The following is a 16167-nucleotide window of genomic DNA, read 5'->3' on the forward strand; positions in this document are numbered from 1 at the left end:
ATGTAGGGCAAACTGGGCACATAATTGTAGATGTGCAGGGAGCACTGTGCATACAGGGTCCCCATTTATTATTCCAACTGGGTTCGATTTTGTTCTAACTATCCTTGATGGTAAGTATATGATTGCTCTTGTAAATGGCATTACATTTTTCTTCATAAATTTTCATTGCAACAAAAGTATCTCATATAAGAAAACAAACCACTTCCATTAGAAAACATTGGTTAAAACATCATTCAGTGAACAATAATCCTAAATATCTTTCAACCACATAAGTGTATTTATACATATGTTTTCTACATAGTTTCCCACACTACTTACAACCATCAGTTTTAAGAGAATTCTCAGGATACCATTGAATGTCTTTAAATTTCAGTATCTGTCACTATTCCATTTCCTGATTATTCCCTGTATTTGCTTTCTCTAGTATTTGGAGGTTATTTGCCAGCATCTATTTTTCCATTTCATTCAACGTATATTTTCATTTAGCATTTATACATTTAAGTAATATCCCCGTATGTTTAGAAATGAAATGCATGTTAAACCTTTTACAAAAAATATTTTATCCAAGGTTATTTTTATGTTCATTATATTTATGCTCACACCTTCTGCGTTGTATTATTTGTTTTATTAAATGTTCTGCAAACAGTAAAGTATGCCTAGTATGCTACTCAGACTACGTTTTGACAGTCTATAACAGTCTACCAACTACTAGGGGAATCTTCTGCAAATTGGGCTGGTATTCAGTAGTGACTACAAATCTGGCTGCACAGAAAGTAGCAAACCTGCCTTGTGTCCATACCAGGCAAAGCAACAGGTACAATATATGGAAGGCAGCAAAATAGCATGTATTTACATATTCATACACTTTACACTACAAAAAATTTGCAACTTTCTGAATGTCAAAACATACACAGAGCTATGTAGACAGAGCCCACCCCAGATCTTATGTAGTAATGGTCCAGCCTGGCAATCAGCCAATAAATCAGCCAGATTTATTAAAGCTCTTTAAGGCTGGGGAAGATACCATTTGATCAGTGAACCTTGGTGATCTAGCAAACCTGGAATGTATTTCTTCAAGGTCATTTGCTATTTTTTAGCAAATGTTTTCAACCCTGGACCAGATCCATTTCTAGTTTGCTGGATCACCCAGGTTCACTGATAAAAAGTGTATCTTCTCCAGTCATGGAAAGCTTTAATAAATCAGTCCCTATGTGTATATGGTTTAGTACAGGTATCTGCAGTGTACAATGCACTGGAGCTGATATGAGGTCCAAAGGTGCATGCATTGAGGCTGATCCGAGGTCTAAAAAAAGTGCATGAATTGGGGCTGATCTGAAGAGTCTGATATGAGATATGAAAGTGCAGAACATGGTCTGGATCTGAGGTCTGAAGGTGCAGGATTTAGGCTGTTCTGAGGACCAAAGGAGCAGGATTTAGGACACATCGAAATTTGAAAGTGCGTGAATTATTGTTATATGACCATAGCACATTATTGTTTACTGATGCACTAGTTGTCTACTGCTTTTAAAATTGACAGTGAGAGAAAGGTTACCGACCACTGGTTTAGTATGTCATGCCAAAAAAGTCAATTCATTGGGCCTGATTTTTTAATCCAAGGCTGTAGATGATACACTTTCATCAGTGAACCTGGGTAATGCAGCAAACCTAAAATTGATTTATTTGTGATTTGCTATTTGTTAGCAAATGTTTTCAATCCTGGACCAGATCTATTCTGTTCTTTGTTCTTTGGATCACCCAGCTTCACTGATGAAAGTGTACCATCTTCAGTTTTGGAGAGCTTTATTAAATCAGGTCCACTGCAAGAAGCAACATAACAATATATTTGTGCATTTAATGTAAAAGTATAATATTGAATTGTTTTTTATTATACATTGACATTAATATTATGTAGTATTTGTTTCATGCATTCTTGCACCTTTGTACTTTTGCACTTTGTGAATCACCTTTTCTATGCAGCGCACATCATAAAACTCTATGATTTTTTTTCTGTTGATTACACGCTAGTATCCTCCTGAGCATGTTATGATGACAGGTAAGATACAGTAGAGGTTGATTTGTTACAGTATATCTAGGATTTCTTTAGAGGAATGCTGGCACTACAGGGGATGAATGATTGTGCCCTGACATCCCTCATATTTAATACCTCCTTGATGATAATTACTTTTGCTTCACACTAATCAAAAAAATAAATCCTTGCCAAAGGACACCTGGGTTCATATGACACCTAAATGGTGAATATTTACAACATTTGTCCTTGGATTTTATAGCCAATAAAAGAAATAGGCCAAATGGAAACTGAGATTTTTTTAAACAACGTTTTTATTTAACTTTTGTCTGTTTTTTAAATCTTTAACTTAAGTAAAATATTAGCTATGAAATATAATATAAATTACTTCAAAAATCAAGCTCCTAAATAAAGACCTTGATATTTTATTATACAGTATTTACGCATACATATGAATAGGAATGAAAATTATAGAAAATAAGATTAGTTGTCAAGTAAAGCAGAATGCAACTCCAATTTTGGGTAAAGTTTGAATACCTGGTTTGATTATCTGCGTTTATCTAAGTTTTTATGATGCATGTATAATATTTTTGTATTTGATATTTTATTAACACATTATTCTTATGATAAATATGAGATTTTCCTATAGAGGACTGATGGAAAGTCTGAACATTGACTTTAAACTATATTGAAACTATATATACTATACTGAGAAATAGGAGCAAATGTTTGCAAAAAATTCTGCTTTATATGATTTCCATGATGCTGATTCTTCAGGGTTAGGTCCCACAGCTTGTAATACTCACTTTGTTTCATCCAACCACTCTAATTTAAAATAATGTTTTTGCCAAAGTTTCAATCTGTCTGAAATCTGAGTCTGTACTGCCCAAATAGCTTCACTCCTGCAAAGATGTTATTTCTGTACCCAGTCCATTGTAGTAGGTTTACATTCTGGCTGATGCGTAGTTGTTTGGAGGAGCCCTGATATAGAAATGGAGTCCACCCAGTCATGATAACATCATTATGCATCACCAAATGATCCCATTGGCCTAAACAGTTATATCAACTATATAAATATATTGAAAATGCAGTGCAACTGTGCATCTTCTTTCCAATACAATAAAATTGCAACCTGATTCTCTCTGGTGACCCTGATAGCTTCTGAGTCCGATCAAGCTAAGTTGAATATTAGGCATGAAGCCTAATCACTGACCTTTACCTCATAATGGTATAAACCTAAGTGTAAAGTTGTCAATGTAACTAAAAAAGTTGTCAAAAAAATCTTTTTGGAACCCTGATTTTTTTCAAACTTTGCTTATACGACCTAAATAGTTTGCTAAGACGTAATCAGCCCTTATATGTATTACCATATTCCGGTAATCAGTATTTAGCATACTAATTGTGTGAAATATTTATTTTGCAAAGAGTATAAACTTCTGACACTAATTGTGTATTGTATACACTCAATAAAAATATTTAGTAAAGCAGAAAAAGGCAGTATTTAAAGCACCCAGCTACAGCAACCCGTCAGATTCCAGTTTATTCGAAGTGTGATCAGTGAAAGATGAGTTTTGAATGGATGCTTTGGGTATTCCTGTTTTGTATGTCTTTGCATTTTGCTAGCCTAATAATATATTTAGCTCATTACAGGTCACTTATTATTTGTAGGTTTCTGATTGCTTACACTGAATTAGGAATATCAGTTGGACTATAGGTTTTATGCTAAGGGAGAAGTTTATTTGATTTTAGTATTATGGGATTTTCCTGATTTTGGACCTTTACAACCATTGTTACTAAAACACCCATTTGCAGAAGAATACCAAGTAGGTGTATTTTTTTGTTATTTTATAATAAACTACAAACTCCAAGAATAAATACTCTTGAAATGGTCTCTTAAAAATGATTGTATTAAAAATACAGGTCAGTTTAACAGTTCATATAACATAAGAAAACATATCATCATAATTCAAGCCATGTGTTTACTAGACAGTAGAAAGTTCAAGTTACGAGGTTGTTATATTTATGGATCCTGTCACTGCATCCTCCTCTGACCAGTTAGTCGTGGAAAGAATAACATCATAATATTAACCCACACAGTGAATATAGATTAGTAGGAGGATATTTCCTATATGTTGACATCTCAAGGACAGCATGGGGCTTCTGCAAGAGACCAGAGGTGATTTCCCATAGGGATCATAAAATGTCACATGCCCTCTATGCTTGTAGACTGCTGGTATTTTAACGGGTTGTTATGCCTCTCACTAAACTTTCACTCTACTCTATGGATCAAAAGTGAATTTGTTTTAATGTAATGTAAATAGCCAATAATAAGTTGTACTGGTACAGAACACTTACCACATGTTCATTTTCTGTATGTGAATAACTAACACAAGTCTCTATTTTGTGTAAAAACAAAAATTACATTATAAAATCACATTATAAAAGTCAGGAGTTTGCCTTTTCTCTGTTTTCTACTTGTAATAAAAAGCTACAAGGCCCGAGTGCCATCTTTCTTTGTGTGTAAGCCATAATTCCTCATACAGGCCACAGGTTTATGTGTAGGGAATAATTCCTGCTAAAATCACATTTATCTGATTATAAGTGCCACCCAAATGTAGTGTGTTCGTAGCAATAATGTGAAGGAGGCAATGCATTCTGAAGACATTTATTTTCATCTTTAACATACCTAATTTTTTTCCCCAGTTTTCAAATATGATAAGGTAAAAGGATTGGGACACTTTTTTTTAGTTGCATCTATCTAAAAGGGAATATCCCTTGCCTGTCGTGCTTTAAAGACAGGAAATGAATCAAAATAGATCACAAATAGTAAAATTCTGACAAAGGCTTTAACTTTAACTCATAATGTACACAGATACTTAGTGCATATTAGGTGTTATATATATATTACCGGTCAAAAGTTTTAAACACAACTTCTCATTACTTTTTTTTTTTATTATTTTCTACATTTTCTACATTAGAGTTAATTAATATTGCCTACCATAATATTTTCTACCAGGACAAATTGGAATAATTATTCAAGAGTTTAGATCAGGAATTATTACTGAAGAAACAAAGCTTCCAGACCTCATCTGGAATATGCAGTCCAGTTTTGGTCACCAGTTAACAAAAAGGACATTGCGGAATTGGAGAGAGCGCAGAGAAGGGCAACTAAATTAATAAAAGGAATGGAGGAGCTCAGCTATGAGGAGAGATTAGCTGAACTGAATCTATTCTCCCTTGAGAAGAGACGTATAAGGGGGGATATGATCACCCTGTATAAATATATAAATGGTTCATATAGAGAACTCTCTTCCCAATTATAAACTTTAAGATTGTTACAAAGAACAAGAAGGCACAGGTAAGGAGGTTGTTATCTCCATTGTTGGAGCCGAGAAGCTCCCTGACAAATGTAAAGAAAATTTACCTAAGTATACAGGGCTTGAGAGATTTGTTAACAACTGGTTAGTTTAGGATTATGGGTTACAACTACACTACATATCCAAATCTGTGATGGACAAGATAGAGTAAAAACAAATAAAACGGTGCAATGAGGAAATCTGGATCTATTTGCGAGTACAAAAACCTGACAGATTAAAGTTGTTCAGCTTGTCATGCTTTGGGTGATCAAGGGACTATTGTACTAATTTTTCTGTATTTTTTGTCAATGCTAAGTTAAACTAGTTAGCCAGTAAAAGTTTTGTTCAATCTGGAATGTAATTTATTGAACTTTATCATCTGAAGGACTCTAATTGACTTTCCTCTCCCAGGAGAGCAACAAGCTGGTATTAATCTATTATGAATGTTAGAAAGTAGTCAGCTTGTCAGGATTTATGGTCAATTGTTGTTGTAATGCTGGTAACATGTGTTGTCATGCCCTGTCATGTTAATTTATCATGGTTGTGTCAAAACTATTATCCTTTGTATCCTATGTACTGTATCCCATCTACTTGAGTGTTAAGCAGTTCTTGTATCTTGCATGGTATTTAGGAATGAAGCCATTTTGGGCAAGGGGAGAGTGCCCCCTTTAGTGTAATAGGGTCACTAAGTATTTAAGAACTTGTTTATCCGTAGGGGATTGTTGGTTGGGTATATATATATATATATATATATATATATTTGGAGAACTAAGAGCTAGGGGAACCCAGTCTGGAGTCATGGCATGCTGATAATTTTAGTGATCAGGGATGTTGGCCCTAAAGACCATGGTGACCTGACGAGGCTGAGGCTGCAGGGCTGGAAACTAGAATTCCAAGGAGAGGGTCCTACAGGAGCTCTAAATTCAGAACTGGGACTTTAGGGTACAGCTAATCCTGCTTTCAGAAGTACTATATTACCTATATACAAAAGACTGTATTCTGTAATGCTAAGCTACCCTCACTCGCTCTCCTTTGTGGTTTGGATTTTGTAATAAAACTTCAAAAAACACATTTCTCTGAGCCTACGTGAATTTCTGAAGTTACCCCATCAGGAAGAACTCCTGCGTGCCCACTCTTATTTTGCAAAGAATTCTTTGGTGGTCTGTGGCTCTGGCCAGTCTGCCCCCCCCCTGCGGGGTCAGGAGAAGGACCCTGCTGGGGGGGCACACTGGTCAGAGCCACGGACCATGTCTCCCATATGGAATTGCAGGCTCAGGGAGGTGGGTGGGCTGTGTTTCTGAACACAACCCGCCCACTCTCCCATCGCAGACTCAGAGCTGCGATGGGAGAGTGGGCGGGTTCTGGTATCATGACGTCGCTCTGGGGGAAATTTCTTCCCCCTTGAGTGACACGGTGTAGTGGGGCGGGCACGTTTACATAACAATAATGCACATGCGCGCTCGTCATGGATAATATCGTGCCCCCTCTTCTTTTTTTACGACTACACCCCTGGTCCTGTGGGGTTGGGGTAAATATTTGGAATGATTGTATAAATATTATGGCAACCAGATGGGTGGCATTCTGCATGTCTGGTATATATCCCCTTATTTTGTCGGAGCTAGCCCTTTAACAACCAGTTTTGGCTTACTAGGAGAGCAGGTTAAATAGGCGACAGAAATGGCAGGTTTGTGTGGACTGCCCTGACTTTATTGTGGGCTGGAGGAGGTTTTGTCTACATGTGCCTGGGTGGGACCTGCTGGTAGCTGAGATGTTGCTCTGATGGTGTGCTTTAGTTCTTAGTTTGTATATTAATTATTTTGTTATATATATACCCATATTAATATGCTTTTTAAGTTGAGTAAGCATGCTTAGCAGGATTTGCATTGTTTATGCTCAGCTAAAAGTGCTGGTAAAGAAACCTTTTTTTTACATTTATTGAACATTGTTGACCAGGCTTGCAATGGAGACGTTTTTTATCTTTTTAAAAAAAAAAATACATAGTCATTGTAGCTCATTTCCCTACATTTCTGTCTGCTTGCACAGTGCACACACTGAACGAACTATTGTTTTTTTCCCATAGCATATTGTTCTCCAGGGCACAATATCACAGTACATGTACTCTAGATTCTAGTATGTTTGTACATCAATAGATTGGGTGAAAAGAAAGTATTTCAGTGGTTGGATTGTTTGCTAACAATGAATATCTGTCGAAGGTTACCCTTACTGCATTTATTTTCCAAGAGGAACATTCTCACAGTACGGCCTATGTGAGATGTAAATAAAGCACAAAGCCGCATCGTTTCCTAAAGTCCATTGAAACATTGCCATGCTGTAATAAATTATAATCCATGTGTGTTTTAATGTTACTGTCATTTAAGACATTTGTACTATTTTCCAGTTAGAACATTGTATACTATATTTGAGGTTTGTCTTTAATGTGTTTATTTGTACTTTAGTGCAGGAAGTGGGTGCCTAGATCAGCCACATGTCTAAGATGCTCCCTTTATTCCAGTGTACCATCAACTTAAATATATTACTATATGAATCGTCATCAGTGAAGCCGAATATGCTAATATAAAACACAACCCGACTATGTGTCCTGACATGACTTCTCACAGCTTCCAGGACATACATATGATATTGATACACCAAGGCCTTAAATAAATTCTTTGTTTAAAGAAATACAATATCTTCTTGGTGTAAAGGTTTTTACTTTGAACCATTTTTGGCACAGGTCTTGGGCTTCTCTTCAATGGGAACTTTTCGTTTGCACATAATTCTTTTAGTTTCACCTATAATAGCATTCTTTTCCAAACCAATTCTTTACATAGGTTTTTCTTTGTAGAACAGTAATCATGTTTAAGGATTTTGTGGGTTAGCATAGGACACTATATTATTCTCACATGTCTTAAGTCCTTGGCACTTTATGTAAATGTCAATTGCATTTATATAATTTTCCTGCTATAGGATTTTGAGTGTACTACATGCATATCAACAATATCCAGGTGGTGGTGACATAATACAAAGACTTTGAATTAGTTTATCCTTGAAGTAGTAAGCTTGTTGAATACCTTGTGGGTTTTATGAATCTTTTTATGCATGGCTGCTCATTTGAAGTTTATTCCAATGGCAGTATAACGAGAAGGTCCTATCGCCACCCACTGATTCAATGTTTCACATAGTGTAGATGGGTGTTTGAGATCAGTTAAGGTCAGTTTGTGCTTTATTTACATAGCTAGTCATTTTCGAGGGAGAGGCACTCCTGTCACCTTAAAAAGAAAAGGGCATTTATCTAAATTTAGCTAAGATTAAGGACTGGATTGTCTGAAACATGCAATGGATCTACAGATTTAACTAGTATACTGGCATTATGGACTGATAAAGCAATGTTTCCTTGTACCTTCTCCTGTGGTCCCATGTGCTATTGTTGGTCCCAGTGAGCTGATCAATATAACTGTCCTTCATTTATAAATAAAAATGTATCATTTATACTATATAAACTACTATAGGTAAAACTTGTTAGGTAAGTTGTTGCAAACATCTAGGGAAAGAAACTACACTAATCGTGTTGCTTTAGGCTGTTTTACTATCTCTTCATGTAATCCAGACATCAGGGATCTGTAGGGAACTATCTTATCTATGTTCTTTTCCTTGTTCTTTTCCAATGAGGTTGTTGTTTATCAAGTTGGCTATATGATTTAAGTCATTCCTGTCCTGCTGCAGAATGAATTTGGAAGCGATCAGATACCTCCCTGATAGTACTCCATAATGGATCTGTGTCTGCCCGTATTTTCAAAATTATGGAAAAATTAAGGAAATCCCAAATGCATCACCAACCCTACAAGGAACCTACAACATGAATTGCTGTTGCTTGTTATGCTTGTACCACTCTCCATGTTTTCACTGACCAAACTTCTCTCTGTTATTGCTGTCAGTTTAAAAATTTAGATTTGCCAGTCCATAGCACCTACTGCTCACCAGTGCTTCTTGGTACTTTTGCACATAGGTAATTCGTTTATCCTTTCCACATTAGATTATGGATTTTTTTTTACCATGAAGAAGCTTCTGACCAAATGGCTCTGATTTCTTGAAGCTCTCAAAAGTTAGAGAGGATATACTTTTTATCAGTGAAGCTAAGTGATCCAGCAAACCTAAAAAATTGATCTTTTCCAGGATTGAAAACATTTGCACACATATAGCAAACCACTTTTTGGAAATCTATTCCAGATTTGCTAAATCACCCAGGTTCACTGATGAAAGTGTATCCTCTACAGCTTTTGCGAGCTTTAATACATCAGGCTCAATGGCCCTGGTTTATTAAAGCTCTCCAAGGCTGCAGAGGATACACTTTCATCAGTGATGCTGGGTCATCCAGCAAGCCTGGAATGGATTTGATCCAGAATGGAAAACATTTGCTAACAAATAGATAATTACTTTTAGGGAATCCGTTCGAGGTTTGCTGGATCACCCAGCTTCACTGATGAAAGTGTATCCAATCCAACCTTGGAGAGCTTTAATAAATCAGGCCAAATGTCTTTGGAATGTAGATGAGTCTATCAGACTCCCAGTAGTCTCTCCTAAATTTGAGCTTATCCTGTAACTGAACGTCTTCCAGGTGTGAAGGAAAGTCAGCAATATTTGTCTTTCCTTCAATGAAAAATCTCAGTCTGCAGTAAAACCAATAATTGATACCATACTAAAATCATCATAAAATCATTTGATTCGCATTTTTATATACACATGTATTTTTAGGTTGCTAGTTGATAAATAAAACATTAACACAGTATTGTACACTATGGCCCTGATTTATTAAAGCTCTCCAAGCTTCATCAGTGAAGCTGGGTTATCCAGCAAACTTGGAATGGATTTCTTCAAAGTTATTTGCTATTTGATAGCAGATGTTTTTAGCCCTGGACCAGATCCATTCCAGGTTTGCTAAATCACCCAGCTTCACTGATAAAAAACTTCAAAGTTATTTGCTATTTGATAGCAGATGTTTTTAGCCCTGGACCAGATCCATTCCAGGTTTGCTAAATCACCCAGCTTCACTGATAAAAAAAGTGTATCCTCTCCAGCCTTGAAGAGCTTTAATAAATCAGACCCAATTCATCCATGTATATAACAATGGAATATTCATATTGTGTGCCATTTACATTTTACCATAAATACAGAATACTTTAAAGAAAGCTGCTGCACATTTGACAAGGCAGCCAGATAAATGAAGTGATCTTTTACAAACAATGTCATTTGAAATATACAGAGTAAAATTTTCTAACCCTTTTTTCTGCAATTAAAAGTCACTGTACTGTGGTCAGGGATGATATTAGTAAGGGTGAATCCCTGTGTCTGTAGTTAATCATACGCTATATTGTAGAGTAGAGATTATACGTTTCATAGATTCTCACGGTGCTGCTAAAGACCACAGAATTATTTATAGGAGAAGAATTTACAATGTGATGACATTGGTGACACTATCAGATGGAATTGATGATAAATGATTAAGGGCCAGGGGCCTAGTTCAAATCTTTGGCGGTTCCCACTGTTTAATCCTGGTAAAAAATGTTTTACTTCAAAGTTATTTGCTATTTGATAGCAGATGTTTTTAGCCCTGGACCAGATCCATTCCAGGTTTGCTAAATCACCCAGCTTCACTGATAAAAAAGTGTATCCTGTCCAGCCTTGAAGAGCTTTAATAAATCAGACCCTATTCATCCATGTATATAACAATGGAATATTCATATTGTGTGCCATTTACATTTTACCATAAATACAGAATACTTTAAAGAAAGCTGCTGCACAATATGACAAGGCAGCCAGATAAATGAAGTGATCTTTTACAAACAATGTCATTTGAAATATACAGAGTAACATTTTCTAACCCTTTCCTCTGCAATTATAAGTCACTGTCCTGTGGTCAGGGATGATATTAGTAAGGGTGAATCCCTGTGTCTGTAGTTAATCATACGCTATATTGTAGAGTAGAAATTATACGTTTCATAGATTCTCACGGTGCTGCTAAAGACCACAGAATTATTTATAGGAGAAGAATTTACAATGTGATGACACTGGTGACATTATCAGATGGAATTGATGATAAATGATTAAGGGCCAGGGGCCTAGTTCAAATCTTTGGCGGTTCCCACTGTTTAATCCTGGTAAAAAATGTTTTACTAATAATTTGCAGCTGACATTGAATTGGTGACATTTATAAAAACAAGATAGTAAGGAAACATTGGAATAAGTTATGATTTAGTATCATGTACATGGTGTACAGTATATTCATATATCACATATAATCAGGGTGAAGAAAAACCATGTGCTGCTAATTTAAATTCCACAAAAACCTCAACCTAAAATGTACAAAAAATAATAAAAGGCCCTCAAAGATAACAAAAAAAAATTTTTTTTTCACTTGCCACAGATTTTTTAATATATTTAGTGTATTTAAGGTCTGCTGAATCCAGAAATGACATCAGTTTCATTGAACTGGCTCTAGTTCTTGTGATACAGGAATCAGAATACACAATTTTACCAACAACAAATCTTAACACAGCACAAATATTATCAATATTTATTTACACCCATGTTTTGCATTTTATATATTAAATGTACCATTATTGTCATGAAACTTTCATTTGTCTTCTTTTTATTCATACATTTTGTTTTTTTTACTGAAATATGAGTTCTTTAGGAAGAAGTTGTTTAAATGACCCTAATGTATTTTGCTACATTTGTGGTGAATATTCTCAGCAGAAACAGAGAAGAAACATTACAGAATTTGTGAAACAAGCATATCTCTACGTCAGTGGAAAAATGGAAAACTGAAAAGTTTGAAATTTGGTGCACCTATGGTATGGGGAGAGCCCAAAAATCATCATAATGATTGTTATTTTTGTGCTGTGACTGTAAAAGGTTTCAATCATTATAAGAAAAAAGTGGGAGCACCCTGATTTGGAATCAGCAAGACAGCCTGTGCCGCATGGTGCTGATGTTCCCATACCAGTGTTCAGTCCACTCCCTGATATTCCTGAATCTGACATGGAGGATATACAGGGTTTGGAGTGTAATCCAGGAGTTAGCAGTGGAAGTGAATATGAAGGAAGTGTTTCATCAAACCAGCAGTTCTCCAAAGAAGAGCTCAATGCTTTAATACGTGACCTAAGTCACCTAAGTCTGAACTTTTAGCATCCAGGCTAAAAGAAAAGAACTGTCTGAGACCGGAAGTTAAAATACCGGTTTATAGGACAAGAGAGGTGACACTCCTACTATATTTTAGTGAAGATGGAGACTTTGTGTACTGTTGTAACATCCTTGGACTACTAGCCCTTATGGGAGTACCAGATTACCAAGCAGAAGACTGGCAGCTTTTCATAGACAGTTCCACTCAAAGTTTGAAATCTGTTTTACTGCATAATGGCAACTGCTATGCATCAATTCCAATTGGTCACTCAACAAAACTTAAAGAAGAATATTAAAATATCAAAATGTTCTTACAAAAGCTTTGCATTATGAACACCAATGGTCCATATGTGTTGATTTAAAAATGGTGAACTTCCTACTTGGACAGCAAAGTGGATACACAAAGTACCCATGTTACATCTGCTTGTGGGATAGTAGAGCAGAGCAGGATCACTGGAAAAAAGTGACATGGCCTCCAAGGGAAAACATGAAAAAAGGTGCAGCGAACATCATTAACAAGCGAATGGCTGACAAAGAAAAAATCATTCTCCCTCCACTAAACATAAAGTTGGGATTAATGAAGCAATTGTTAGTGCTCTGAACAAGGATGGTGATTGCTTCAAATATATTTGTAGATTCTTCCCTGGATTGAGTACTGAAAAAATAAAAGCAGGAATCTTTGATGGACCCCAGATTCAGAAACTGATAAATTATTCAAATTTCACAAGTTACATGACTGATACTGAAGCTTATGCCAGGTCATTATTTAAAAAACTAGAGTCAATCTAGCAAAACCAATACCATATTTAGAATCTGTGCATCAAACATAACCTAAAATGACTTTAATGTGTTTGGCAAGAAGCTTATTACTGTGCATTTTTTATGTTGATTGTATCACCCTAACGTAAAGATAGAAAGTTGGGACAATGCCTCCTACATTGCTGGCCAGTGGGAAAAATGTCACCCTTACAGATAGCCAAAAAGATCATTGGTGTCACTTAAACTGACCTGAGTGTCACAAACTGCTCATTGCTCAATGAACCCCTAGCAAACTCTGGAGAAGCTCTAGAGTTTCACGGAACCCTGAATAGGAAACACTGGATTTTTGTCACACTCACCTTCAGTCTGAAGCTTTCTTGTGTAGTACTTCTCTACCTCCACCAGATGTCCTCATTCTTCTAGGTGAATGACAGTGTGTGTCATTGAACACACCTCCTCCCAACATGATTGTCACTGACCCTCCCCTTTATTTTTTATTCTGCTTTTTCTTCATATCAACTTATGAACTGATTCCTACATTGTGCTGGTTCATCCACACATGCCATTCAGTTCTGCTGTACAGGAACTGCAAAATGCTAATACCAAGTCAAATTTGGGTGTGTGAGGTACGTCAGCATTTAACAATGTTTTATTTGTGCCTTTAAAACCTGCATAGATTTAAGCTTTGCATACAAATGTTTTCATCTGTGTTGAGTCAAACATTGTGGGCCTAATCAATTAAAGCTCTCCAAGGTTGGAGAAGTTACACTTTCATCGGTGAACCTGGGTGATCCAGCAAACCTGGAGTGGACTTCTTGATATTCCTGTATCCGACATGGAGGATATACAGGGTTTGGAGTGTAATCCAGGAGTTAGCAGTGGAAGTGAATATGAAGGAAGTGTTTCATCAAACCAGCAGTTCCCCCACTAAGAGCTCAATGATTTAATATGTGACCTAAGTCTCCTAAGTCTGAACTTTTGGCATCCAGGCTAAAAGAAAAGAACTGTCTTAGACTGGAAGTTAAAATACCGGTTTATAGGACAAGAGAGGTGACACTCCTACCAAATTTCAGTGAAGATGGAGACTTTGTGTACTGTTGTAACATCCCTGGACTACTAGCCCTTATGGGAGTACCAGATTACTGAGCAGAAGACTGGCGGCTTTTCATAGACAGTTCCACTCGAAGTTTGAAATTTGTTTCACTGCATAATGGCAACTGCTATGCATCAATTCCAACTGGTCACTCCAAAACTTAAAGAAGAATATGGAAATATCAAAATGGTCTTACAAAAGCTTTGCATCATGAACACCAATGGTCCATATGTGTTGATTTATAAATGGTGAACTTCCTACTTGGACAGCAAAGTGAATACACAAAGTACCCATGTTTCATCTGCTTGTGGGATAGTAGAGCCAAGCAGGATCACTAGAAGTAGAAAAAAGTGACATGGCCTCCAAGGGAAAACATGAAAAAAGGTGCAGCGAACATCATTAACGAGCGAATGGTTGACAAAGAAAAAATCATTCTCCCTCCACTCTACATAAAGTTGGCATTAATGAAGCAATTGTTAGAGCTCTGAACAAGGATGGAGATTGCTTCAAATAAATTTGTAGATTCTTCCCTGGATTGAGTACTGAAAAAATAAAAGTAGAAATCTTTGATGGACCCCAGATTCAGAAACTGATGAATTATTCAAATTTCACAAGTTACATGACTGATACTGAAGTTTATGCCAGGTCATTATTTAAAAAACTAGAGTCAGTCTAGCAAAACCAATACCATATTTGGAATCTGTGCATCAAACATAACCTAAAATGACTTTAATGTGTTTGTCAAGAAGCTTATTACTGTGCATTTTTTATGTTGATTGTATCACCCTAATGTAAAGATAGAAAGTTGGAACAATGCCTCCTACATTGCTGGCCAGTGGGAAGAATGTCACCCTTACAGATAGCCAAAAAGATCATTGGTGTCACTTAAACTGACCTGAGTGTCACAAACTGCTCATTGCTCAATGAACCCCTAGCAAACTCTGGAGAAGCTCTAGAGTTTCACGGAACCCTGAATAGGAAACACTGGATTTTTGTCACACTCACCTTCAGTCTGAAGCTTTCTTGTGTAGTACTTCTCTACCTCCACCAGATGTCCTCATTCTTCTAGGTGAATGACAGTGTGTGTCATTGAACACACCTCCTCCCAACATGATTGTCACTGACCCTCCCCTTTATTTTTTATTCTGCTTTTTCTTCATATCAACTTATGAACTGATTCCTACATTGTGCTGGTTCATCCACACATGCCATTCAGTTCTGCTGTACAGGAACTGCAAAATGCTAATACCAAGTCAAATTTGGGTGTGTGAGGTACGTCAGCATTTAACAATGTTTTATTTGTGCCTTTAAAACCTGCATAGATTTAAGCTTTGCATACAAATGTTTTCATCTGTGTTGAGTCAAACATTGTGGGCCTAATCAATTAAAGCTCTCCAAGGTTGGAGAAGTTACACTTTCATCGGTGAACCTGGGTGATCCAGCAAACCTGGAGTGGACTTCTATATTCGCTAGCAAATGTTCTGAATCCTGGACCAGATCCGTTCCTTGTTTTCTGGATCACCCTGCTTCACTGATGACAGTGTATCCTCTTCCAGCTTTGGAGAGCTTTAATAAATCAGGCCCTATGTTGGAAACGTGTAACCAATGTAGCCTAGTATTTGCACGAAGAGATGTGATCATATCCAAACACAATAGGGATCCGTAAAGCACCTGGCCAGGCCTAAATGTATCCCTGGCCACTGAAGGGATAATTATTTACTCATACAGCCCTATATTTTTTTTTATCACTTTTT

The sequence above is a fragment of the Pyxicephalus adspersus genome, chromosome 6 (genome assembly GCF_032062135.1).
Source record: "Pyxicephalus adspersus chromosome 6, UCB_Pads_2.0, whole genome shotgun sequence".
Lineage (NCBI taxonomy): Eukaryota > Metazoa > Chordata > Amphibia > Anura > Pyxicephalidae > Pyxicephalus > Pyxicephalus adspersus.